At 42.1% G+C, this 12,038-nt stretch overlaps 1 long non-coding RNA gene across 1 annotated transcript in view; it reads right to left on the bottom strand.

Annotated features, from left to right (window-relative positions):
- Positions 1–11,369: 11,369 nt before the first annotated feature.
- LOC117946660 overlaps positions 11,370–12,038 on the bottom strand; it is a 28,344-nt gene continuing 27,675 nt past the window's right edge. The window contains exon 4 of the long non-coding RNA XR_004657074.1: positions 11,370–11,383. This is a non-coding gene — a long non-coding RNA (uncharacterized LOC117946660). The remainder of the gene's footprint in view (positions 11,384–12,038) is intronic.

Below are 12,038 nucleotides of genomic sequence, written 5' to 3' on the forward strand. Positions count from 1 at the left end.
GCTCTTCTGACCTGTAGGCACCCAGTCGAATGTCTGCTCAAATGGACAAGCCATGGTTTTAGAATGTGCTTTGTTTAGCAGATTTTCAAATGCACCATTACGTTTCAAAGGACACACATGTTCATCACACTCACTTTTCACCCTCTCATACACACACACACACACACACATACACACACATGCACGGGTCAACACAAACACACACTCATTGAAGCTGCATAGGGCATCGGTGTCAGCCTGAAGGTTTCTGGCAAGGTCCTCTGGGTAATTCCCATTCACCTTGGCCAGGGTCTGTATCAACAGAGAAGTGTGTTTGTGTAGGTGTGTGTATTATGTGTGTGTGTGTGTGTGTGTGTGTGAGTGTTTGGACACTTCTTTTGCTGTATCTGTATGTGATCTGACTCATTTTTATGAGACAGAAATACGGAAAACAAAAGAAGTTTTGGAGGTCACAAACAAATCCCTATCTATTCCTTGTACTGTGTGTGTGTTTGTGTGAGTGACTGCATTTGTGTGTGTGTGCACTCCAATATAGAAGCAAATTGAGGAGAGTTTGTTGTTGTGACCACAGGTATTTGTGGAGACTGTCTATATGCAAATGATAAAAGGATGTGAACATAATGACCCAGCATTGAGAAGGACCAAGGCTGTTTGAATGAGGTAGAAGCAGTAGGACAACCTCACACAGCTGCAGTGCAGAAACCTGGTAAAGAAATATTTATAATAAAATAATAAGTTATACTGTTTATTGATCCCCAGTGGAAATTACAATTTACATTCTGATTTGTTAGTATTTATTACACACAGGCCTGAAATATACAAACACGTTCTCAGGAACTATTCATGCACAAATGGACTGATGTCAGAGTGAGTGGACAGCCAGTGCTGGACCAGCGCCCTGAGCAGTTGGGGGGGTAGGGTGCCTTGCTCAAGACCACCTGTCAGTGCCAAGGAGGTGAAGTGGCATCTCTCCAGGTACCAATCCACACGCCGTACTTTTGCTGCGTACGGGGACTTGAACAAGAGACCCTCCGGTTCCTAAATCAACTCCCTACGAAAAAGCAATGAGGCAAGTTTTGCGCTTATTTGTATGAGGACACATGTTAGGGCGAGACAATGAGAAACCCACAATAACTATTAAACTGATTTAACCTCTTGAGGCAGCTATTAGTTGCAGCTCATTTTGTTGAGGCCTATAAAAATACAAAGCAATGTTGGAAACCTGCCAGAGGTCAAGTTGTCTTGGTGCCTTCAATGATGCTCCAAGATCCACTTGGCATGCACAGTGTTGGAAAATCAAACCCAAAAGACAAACAATACGCTGACATGGGTTTAGGAAAACTCATGTGATAAACATTTTTAGATTTAGATAAAAAATAAATGAAATTTTTTAAGTTATTTTATAGGGCTTCTATTGGCTTTATCATAGAGCAGCAGGTACGTTTGTTGGGGGAGAGAGAGAGAATGGATGAAATACAGCAACGGGCCACGGGTCAGATTCAAAGATTTTGGTCAGCATTTGGTATTTCCTTTTCCCGTTGTTTAGTGCCACAGAGACAGCGGATCGCGTCCCGCGCGTGGCGGTCCATTCCATTGTCGTGGCCGGTGTGTTGCGTTTGATTTGCCCATTTTTGCGTCCTAAAGAGAAGACCGGTGTCATGGCAGTTCGTCAATTGTGACATGTACACAAAATAAAAAAATAAAAATGACGTGACCATTTCAAGAACTGGCCTGAGGCCGGGTTGGCTCAACTGCTTTCTGTAAATGGGCTTTTATGATTGCACTTTGGCTTCTGTCTGCATGTGTTTGTGCCCACATCACTATACTTTCTGTCTCATTTGTACTGTGTTGTGTATTCCAGATTTCCACAGTGTGCCTGCATGTCTGTGTGCCTCCTTGCATCAGAGTGGACCACTGCAAACAGGCTGATCATTGCCAGGTAAGAGGACATGGTGGTGGTGGGAGCAGACAGAAGGTGGGGCAACGACACGGGGCACAGGGAATGTGGGTCCGATCCTAAGTGTTAGTGATGGACTAGACAATGGAAGGTGATGTAGGATTTAAATCAACTCTTTCTTTCCAGTGGAGCACTGGAGGCTGATGGGAGAGGAAATGGCTCTGTGATGCTATCCGCTGCAATCCTAAAGGTCTGTCTGTGTCTTCTTGTCCCTCTCAGGTTTTTCTTTTTTTCTTTTCTGTCTAACTCTGTACTGTGGTGGAAGACTACAGACTAGGAACTAGGAAGGAAGTATTCATCATGCTGCTGTACACTGCAGTTCTAAGTCAGTAATGAATGCTCGCCAGTAGAGCGGAGGAGGTACTGTACTGTATAGTTTAATACAAGATGATGTCCTCACACTACTCAACTTCATTTCCAAAGCTGATTGTTCAGAACTTATTTGTCTTTTTATGGAATAATGACGATTGTGGGTTACATCATTTAGCAGTAGATGCATTTAATGCATGCATGTTGCATAGAAGCACTGTTGTACTGTGTTTGTGTGTCTTGCACGCCATTTACAACTGGCATTAACATGCAATCTGTATCTACACACAGTATGTAGATAATAGATTCTTATTACAGGCCTTAATAGAATAGTTCTTGTTGTTTTGATACTGCAAGCATTGTGACCGGACCTTGATGTGCAAATTCTGGCTATCACAGCTATTGATTATTTTGGAAGTGGCTGTAACTATACTCGAAAATATACTTGGAAGATCTTGCTATGACGAGCAGCACATGAAAGATGATTCCATGATATGGTTATAATTAAACAACATGCTGCAGCAGCTGACCAGTAGGATCGGTGTGTGTGGGGGGGGGGGGTGGGGTAAGGTGTGGGGGGGAGGGGGGTCATGGGGGGAACAGAGAGAGGATGATAGATGACTTAGCCACTTGCAATATCTTCATACCAGAGGGAGCTATGTAACATTAAATATGGTCAGATAAGATTATTAATGTTGGACATATTAATAACCAGGATCATGCAAGCAATACAAATGAAGCTGCAGTCACATATCCAGTCTTCCTCAAACACACACACACACACACACCACAAATAAAACACATACGTTGTGCGCTGGCAGTTAAAAATCCTAGTCCACAATACGTTCAACAATGTTTTGTAACTCAGTTTTGCTCAGTTTTGCTCAGATTATTTTTCCTATCTAAATAACCATTTGTGCATAAACATCGTAATTTAAAATAACCTGGGTTTAAGTAACTGTGCCAGACTTTCTACATACTGTCAGTGGGGAGTGAGGCTGATGCTAATGTTGAGTCACGGTGGGTACCCACCACTTTTTTTGAAATCCTTGAGGTCAATTTAGTTATAAAAAATAAAATTCATAACGCATGTAATTCTTTAGTGACACAGCCCAACAAATCCACGAAAATGTGTCTCCCCACAGGGCGGGCCCAGACACAACCGCCCTGCTGCGGTGCTGGTTACACACTCCTCTGGTCACACTGCCTGTCGGGACGTTCTACGCTTAATGTGGAAAAGCTAAATGTGCTTTAATGTACCTAAACAACCATCAATCATCACCATATTTCTCATGGCCATATGTTGTCATGTATAATCCAACTTATATAGAAGTTCGCTCACATTAATGTTTTCTTCTTTATTGGCGCCTATGGCAAGGAAAAGGCTTAACGTGGTTTAATGTAACTAAACAACGGTCAGTGGTCGCCAAATTTCTCTCTCCTATTGCTCCTCATAAACGTTAAAAACTGAACCAAAAATATGGTGATGATTGATTGTTATTTGGTAATCATTGATCGCAGTTTAGGTGCAAAGGTATTAAAATATGTTAAACTATGTTTTAATCATTTACATTGGTAAGCTACAGGATAGCGTCTTTCAAAACATGACCGTGTCTGCGTAAGAGACAAAAAAAATAATTGATGTGTCTCTGTCGCCAGCACATTTCAAACCAAAGTGACGCCCATGCTCTTGAGCAAGGTACTCTAGCATCAGTGGTTTATGAATGTGTGGAGAAAGAAGTCAGGTAAAAGGTAGAAGTTGTTGGGAGGAACTGTTTTTTTTTGCAGTAGACAGAGACAGCATGTCTTCTGGTCTAACACACACACACACAGTCAGACAGACGGAGGCAGCGTTGACACACTGCTGTACACACTGTAAGCACACAGATCTGAGTAACCCTTGCTGTGCCTTGATCCTCTCTCCCTCCAGGAACTTGTCTGGTTTTAGCCTCAGCCTGCCTGAGCTTCCCGTGGAGAATCAAACACATGAATCTGAGCTTGCTCTCGTTCTTTGACACGCACACACTCAATGCAAACGCTTAAGCACCTTTGTGTGTGTGTGTGTGTGTGTGTGGGGCTGCTCAGAGCCGCGAAGAGTCGGGTTGTGACGGCTGAGTCTCAGGAGAGGTTGTGCAGATCAGGGCTGAGCTGAGAACCAGGGCCTGGCTGTATTAGAGGGGGAATTACACGACAGCAGCCCCACGTGAGAGCTTTATCTCCTGGCTTCTGCCTCTCCCACAGCCCCTTCCCACTGGAGGCCTCAGGGGAGGATACATATCTGTCTGACTTTCCCACTGACTCTACGTCTGCCTGACTTACTCACTTCCTCACTTATGCACTGCCTGACTGTACCACTCCGACTTAATGACTTAAGGCCTCTGTAGACTGTACAGTTTTGGCAGATGAGTTTACAATCTTGAGAAAAACTAAGTCAAATCTTGCATCAATGTGACTCCGTGAGGGAAGTTTCTGAGGATTTTGTGGTGGTAAAATAATGATTTTTTCTGCAGCTCAGCACCTTGGTAATGACAGCTGATCAACACAGTATTGTGTGCCATAAGAATTACACTCATTCCATTGTCTGAAAACCGAAACAGAAAAAATAAAATAAAAAGACAATGTAGCAGCATTAAAACACATGGTAGGTGATCACGGAGAGCAGACGGGGACAGAAAGGAGTCTAACGTCCTGTCTCACTCCCTCCCTGCCTCCTTTGTCTCATCTCTAAAAATGCGTGCTTTATATGTGTATATGCTATAATAAATATATGCATTGACACAAAGTCAAAGTCAGGGTTCACTCTTCCGAGATGCAAGCTGCTCTGGTGTTTGAGTATAGCTGAGGGGCTTCAGCAAGTGTCTCAAAACGGGACAGGTTTATGTTTGAGCGACCCTAACCCTCTTTCCAATCAATAGTCAATGCAAGTTACGTGTAACCAAAGACGATTGTTGTGTAACCTTGACCCCTTGGTTATTGTGGTGGAATTCCCAGAATCACCATGTGGTGGTAAGATGAGACAAGTGGGGAAAGGTAGATACCATCAGTTCATTACTAGATCTTAAATATGAATGTATGTGTGTCTCTAGAGATTGAGGAAGTCTAGGCAGCTTTTTGCATCTGATACACATGAAGTTGAAATATTAGAAGAGTCTAGGCTGCTTCGTGATAAGGGAATCGGTCCCAGAACTGTCTCCTTTAAAGGTAAGCTTAAACAGGGTAAAGGGGACAAATACAAACCTTAGCCTATTTCCAAGAGACTGGGACTACACTGAACTTGCAGTAGAGCTGGGCAATATATCTTTATTATGTCAATGTCATGATATGAGACAGTATATCGTCTTAAATTTTGGATATTTTAGTATTGTGACATGGCATAAGTGGTGTCTTTTCCTGGTTATAAAGGCTGCATTACAGTGAAGTGATGTCATTTTCTGAACTTACCAGACTGTTCTATTATTTGCCTTTACCCATTTAGTCATTATATCCACATGACTGATGATTATTTATCTAAAATATCATTGTGTAAATATTGTGCAAAAAAAACAATGATCAACACTACAATGTCTTTGTGATATCGATTTCGAGGTATTTGGTCAAGAATATAGTTATATTTGATTTTCTCCATATAGCCCAGCCCTAACTTGCAGACAAAGAGATTTGGGTGACCATCTGTGTTTGCGGTCCCTATGGTATAGCTCCATCAATATCTTTGCATAAAAACCCATATTTGACAGCTTCAGCAGGAGATGTATGCCTGTTGGAAATGCACGACACGCAGATGGATGGCACTGTGGTTAAACTGTACCCCTTCTTATTCCCCTCGATCGAGATTTCATCAAATGCTGTGCACATGTATAAGTCATCAAAGTCTCCCGAACCGTCTTCAAACATCATTTCTACAGTTTGTTACTGTAAACATGAAGAAGTACTTGTTAATGTCCAAGGTGTAGTCATTCCCTCACCCTAACAAAGTTCTTTTTTAGTGCCAAAACCTAACCAAACACCAGCTGGATCAAAATGAAGTAAGAAATAATTGACTTGTCATGTGTCCATTCAAGAAAATTGAATGCAAAATGAAACAACATGCACTGACTACTGCACAGATCAGCGAAGACTCCATGGATAACGTTTGGTTTTGAACTTGTGTTTCAGACCATACCCACTGACATTGCCAGACCTTCCTCCTCAACGCTGTGGAGAAAGGTCTGGCTAGTCCTTGGGGTCAGCCTCTCCTTTCTAAGCGCAGCTCCCATGGCACCATTTTCATAACCATCACCCGCCGGTAGCATCCCATTGACTGCCATTCATTTTGGCACCACTTTGACAGCGATTACCTTTACATCTGAAGACGTATGTATTTTGATTGTCAGTTTTCCTGAATCGGTTGGAGTTTAGAACGCCAACACAAAGAAAATGGAAGGTGAGGGACATCTGGTTGAACATCCATCATTGTTAAACCCCCACTGACTATCATTCTGTCTGCTCCTACGTCCAGGGGACTGTCATAGCAGCGTGAGACTGAGCAGTTTACACCAGGGTTACCAACGAGGATATGTATGCAGGTGTGGATAAAGTGGGAATGCATACTTCCTCACACACTCACAGAACTGTTCCTATCACTCATTCAACCCACTAGAGTGCTTAGTGTTTCACCTTGTGCTAGCTGGCAGATGGTGATGCTATGGGCAATCACACTGCTTTATGAGAGAGAGAGAGAGAGAGAGAGAGAGAGAGAGAGACTACTTCCATGAAACGAATTGAGTACAACCAACCGGACCAACTGAGCTGTAGAATTACAAAGCATTCATTGTCAGAAGCCAGGAAAACCAAGTAATATTCTGAAAAATCACAGAATCAACAGAATTTGCTGTTTGCCAAAATGCCCACAATTTTTAAATGAGCAAATAAAACATTCAGCAGACTTGGAGCAACACTTGCATAAATTTGGTTTGTGTCCACCTTACAAGTGTAAGTTTCAATATTCACCCTCCTTTTGGCTCTGAAGGATCTCTATCTTTCCATTGAAAATACATTTGATGGTACACAAAAACTTTTAATTTCGCCAATGCTAAGTACCTAAAAAATACACTTCAGTTTGTTCACCATGATTCATCCGTACAATGGTATCACTAATTAACAGCAATTGGTTTTTAACTAGCTGTGTAGCTATTGTTTGCTACATTTGATGATTGCAGAAGCCATAGAAGAACAGACTTGGTTTAACTGTTGAACCATTCATGAATTCTGACATGAATTCTGTCCAATTCTTGTTTTTGCGATTGTGACCAACGCAATCCAACATGACATCACCATTTTTCTGAAGTCCCCCCACCAGTGATCACAAAGAAATACAGAAATCCTTCATGTGAAGTGACTTTGGCCAGAAATCTCATAGAATCACATCATTAAAGTGATGGGCTGATTGAGAAATAAGTTACACATTTAAGCTTCCTTGCTTTTCGTCCTAAAGATACACTTTGTCTTCATTTTTGGTACACACATCCACAATCTCACCTTTGCAGCATGGGTGTGTAAACTGAGATTCTTCAATGGATTTTATGTGTCAATGGATGTGTTTGGTTTTAATTTTGTACTTGTTCCGGTCTGTGTGAGTGTACTTAACTGTTTTAGTGTGTATTTGAGTATATTTTGGGGCATGTTGTTTGTTGCAATTTCATGACAGGAGCGACAGATGAGTTTCCAAGTCCTGGGGGTCCTGTGCTTTCGTGGCTGGCATACTTCCTCATGCAACATGACAATGGAGCCTCAATGGATAAATAAGCATCTTGTCTGCCTGGAAACAAGAGCTCTGGAAAATGGCCTAGATTCCTAAACATTAGGCCCTGATTGGTCCAGATCCGGTCCACTTCTATATCTTGCAGGTGCAACATATCTCTATTTATTTGAAAGGACAAATCTGTCTCACATACTGTGTCTATGCTTGGTTGTGTTGAAACTTGCAACTCCTTGCAACAGTCTGCAGCATTCTAAAACCTGGAAGTTCAACGCTCAACCATCACTGGAAAAGTGCTTCGAATTGGTCTTCGTCGAAGTTTTTTGGCATCGCTTTGTCAATTTATTTAACTCTCCATGGACAAGATGGTGTAGTATCTCCAAAGCAACAACTCCTGGTCCTTCCGTTGTAACCTCTGACTTTCAGGCTTTTTGTAGCTGAATGTTCATTTGTTGCGTCTGTATATGAATGTGGATAACGTCAGTGTTACTAAGTAGTGCTTGCTCCAGTCTCATTTCTAGTGATGAATCGGCAAAAACGATTCCGTCACTCTCTATCTCACTCGACCACGTACCACGCTCGCAGTAACATGAAACAAAATGGATTACAGATAGATAGATAGAAAATACTAAAGCTCCTACATGGCTTTGGTCTTGTTAGTAGACAGGGTTGTGGCTTCTTTAATGACCAAGCCCTACCTGGTCTTATAGCCAAGTAACCCGTAGGGTCACAAAGTCATTTTTGAAATAATCATGCCGGTTGCTTTGGAGAACACTGACAAGTGCCCTATTTTGTTGTTAAGAATGGAGGCTCAGTGTTGTTTTAACCCCATCCATCAAGCTGACATCTGAACCAGGAATTGAATCGTTTTTTTGCGTTATTTTTACTTGGTTGGGACTCTTGACTTTAGTTCTCTGGGTCAGGATGTAAACATACTAACTGACATGTAGGACAATCAGGTTTAGGAAAGTGGGGTTACTAAATGTATGTTTATGGGGGACAAGAGCAGGACATGAACCCCGGTCTCGTTGGTAGAAGTCAACTGGGTAGAAGAACCAACCTACTTACGCAGATTTTTGGTCTCACACTACTTACTACCTCTGTCGCTGTTAAAACTACATCTCACAGCGCCGTGGTCAAGCTACTGCTCGGCCTGGTGCGTCCCATTCAGACACTAAACAGTGATGTTTTTTGAGTCTGTATCTGATACTGAGAGACCCTGACCAAGCACCAATATTTGAGAAATAGGGAGTGAGAACGGGTAGAAACACCACCAGAAGTTACTTGTTATTTGGGTTGATTGGGGAATTTGCTTAGTCACATTTTACTGATCATTTTTAAATAAATGAACAAGCTCCAGCCAGCAGTGTGGCTGAGAAAGACTCAATGCATGCTCAGTGTAATACATTCCTTGACCCCTGCCAAGTCTGTGTTCAAAGCACATAGGGGAACATTAAATGACCAATGACCAAAACACTCAAAGTACTTTATATTGCCAATATTCAGAGGACAAAATACAACATCCAGTCGCTACGGGTTTTGGGAGCCCTCAGTCATACTGATTTACCATACGTCTTTATTTCCTAGGCAGAGGATGGCGTTGAGCATTATTCAATAGGCATCTGCGATATCAACTGAGTCGTCTGGCGCTCAGGGTCAGGGATGATATGCGCCATCTCTGACATGATAAATGTGTTTTTCTCCCCCTGCTCACACCTTTTCAAAGAGAACCGTAATAACAAAAGTTTTCATCTAAACTAAGAAAAAAACTTTTCTTTCTGTATTTTCCTGCTGTTTTCCCTTCTTTACCCCCCTTCCCACCAGCTCCTGTCTTCTTTCTCTTAAGACGGAGAGAGGGAAGACAGGGTGATTCGGGGGGTGTCTGATTGCTATGCATTGTTTAGTTTCTTTCATTAATGCTGGGTGCCAGTCGAGGGCTACAGATGAACAATAGCTGGGGCCCCAGGCGTGGATCAATAGCAGATTGCTGATAGTGCCCCGTCCATTCTCCCCACCAGATTACATGATAAATGGGTCGGTCCATACACAGTGACAGGCCCAGGGTTAGCAGGGCCCAGGTAAGGCCCTGCCTACACCAGATACCACATCCTCCGTGTCTATGTGTGTTTGTGTTACAGTGTGCATGTGTGAGTTGGAAAACAAGTGTGTGTTATTAATTACTGGGGGTTTATGTAAGGGCATATGCACACACAAAAGTGTTTTTTTTTAATATATTTGTATGGGAACCCACTGAATGGTTGTTTTGCACATGTAAGTACATGTTAGCTGTGTGAAGAGGGTGTGTGAATTGATACAGATGATGCATTTATGATGACGTTTTTACTATTGTGTTGTACATGGAAACATGCCCAAGCTGCATTGGGTCACAAAACATGGCAATTAATATAAACCAGACCCAGGGAGTAACTCATAGACTTTAAAATGATGCAAAGAAAAAAATACACGTAACTTGCATAATCACATATTGAGACTTTCATGCTTGTAATTTCTACCTACAATGCAAATGGATATATGGAAAAGACAATTGATCAAATTGTCCATCATGCCTTCTTTTGCAAAACTGAATACAAAACTAGCAACCACACATACATAGATACACACATATTTAAACCATAGAGACATCATCCTGTAAAACCTGGTATTTTAGATATTATTTGATTGTCTGCTGTGCACAGAGGACCAAACAGAAAGTTGAACAACCATTTTTCTATCGTCACAGTTTAGGATTTCACATGTGCTGATTAGCATTACACAGAGTACGACTGAGGCTAAAGGGACTGACATAAATTCTGCAGGTAGGTGTAGTCAAAGGACAAATCCAGCACAAACACACTTAAAAAAATAAAACCACAAGGAAGAAACTAGGCTGGAGAGAAAATGATTTGACACCAATCAAAGATAGCACAGAGACTAAATACACAGGGCAACGATGATGGTAACGAGGGACAGGTGAGATGAGGGCTGATGTACAGCTGAAACACATCAGAGTGGGGCAGCCAATCACAGAGTCTTGCGTCTTTATGGTTGTTGGCAATGTGATGCAAATATGATTGTGTGTGTGTGTATTTATTTGTGAAAGTGGATGTGTGTGCCTGCATGTGCTTGTGACACAGATGTGACACTGAAACAATGACTCTACTATAATGGACACAGAGAGGACCAGGGCAGATATAAGGCTCTAAATTGGCAATTTAATGTAGCTACAGTAGGATAAAGTGTCAGCCGAGCCTCAGTCTAATAGGGGTTAAAAACCTTAAGTGGACCAAAGAGCAGCACCTTGCTTTTTGTTGAGCCACAACACAACTTAAGGCAAACATATAGATTGATCCTGCGTTCCGCAAATTCCAATTATTTCATCACTTCTCGGGAATAACACTTCAACGTGAAGCCATCCCCTTTTTTTTATCACATGTTCAAAACAAATGCTTGGGTATTTTCCCCTTAAGCCATGCATCAGTCATGGCATTTGTGATTTGTGATATTTTCCATAAAATTGATGGGAGTGAAAGAAAGTGAAAGTTGCTATAATTCAAGGTCCTTTAGTAAAGCCGGGGAACACCGGTGGCTAGTTAATCTACTCATTGACACTTTGTCCTCTGGTGCGGCTGAAGGACGGTCTTTAGACTAATGACCACACATATGGCGCGTTGCCCATTTAAAAGAAAAAACAAACACCTCCTGGCAATGGAAGTGTGTTAGTGCGTGGAGACATGAAACTCATGCTTGCATACTGAAGCGCGCACAGACACAAACACACACACGTCTGCCGCTTTCTCCTCTCCCAGACACTCAAAGTCACACACGTGGAAACAGGAAGTGATGAATGGATGGAAAGATGGATACTAGTAGTAATTCCTGACAGTTCAACGGAAATGCATTTCAGCTTAGACTGATGTAAAACAATAATGAAAAGTTGGCTTCTTTTCCTTCACCCCACGTGATAAGAAGCTAAAGATTCCCTTTGGACACTGTGAAGATCACCGCCGTACCAAGCAAACACCCAACAGCCTCCAAAGC

Source organism: Etheostoma cragini, chromosome 1 (genome assembly GCF_013103735.1).
Source record: "Etheostoma cragini isolate CJK2018 chromosome 1, CSU_Ecrag_1.0, whole genome shotgun sequence".
NCBI lineage: Eukaryota > Metazoa > Chordata > Actinopteri > Perciformes > Percidae > Etheostoma > Etheostoma cragini.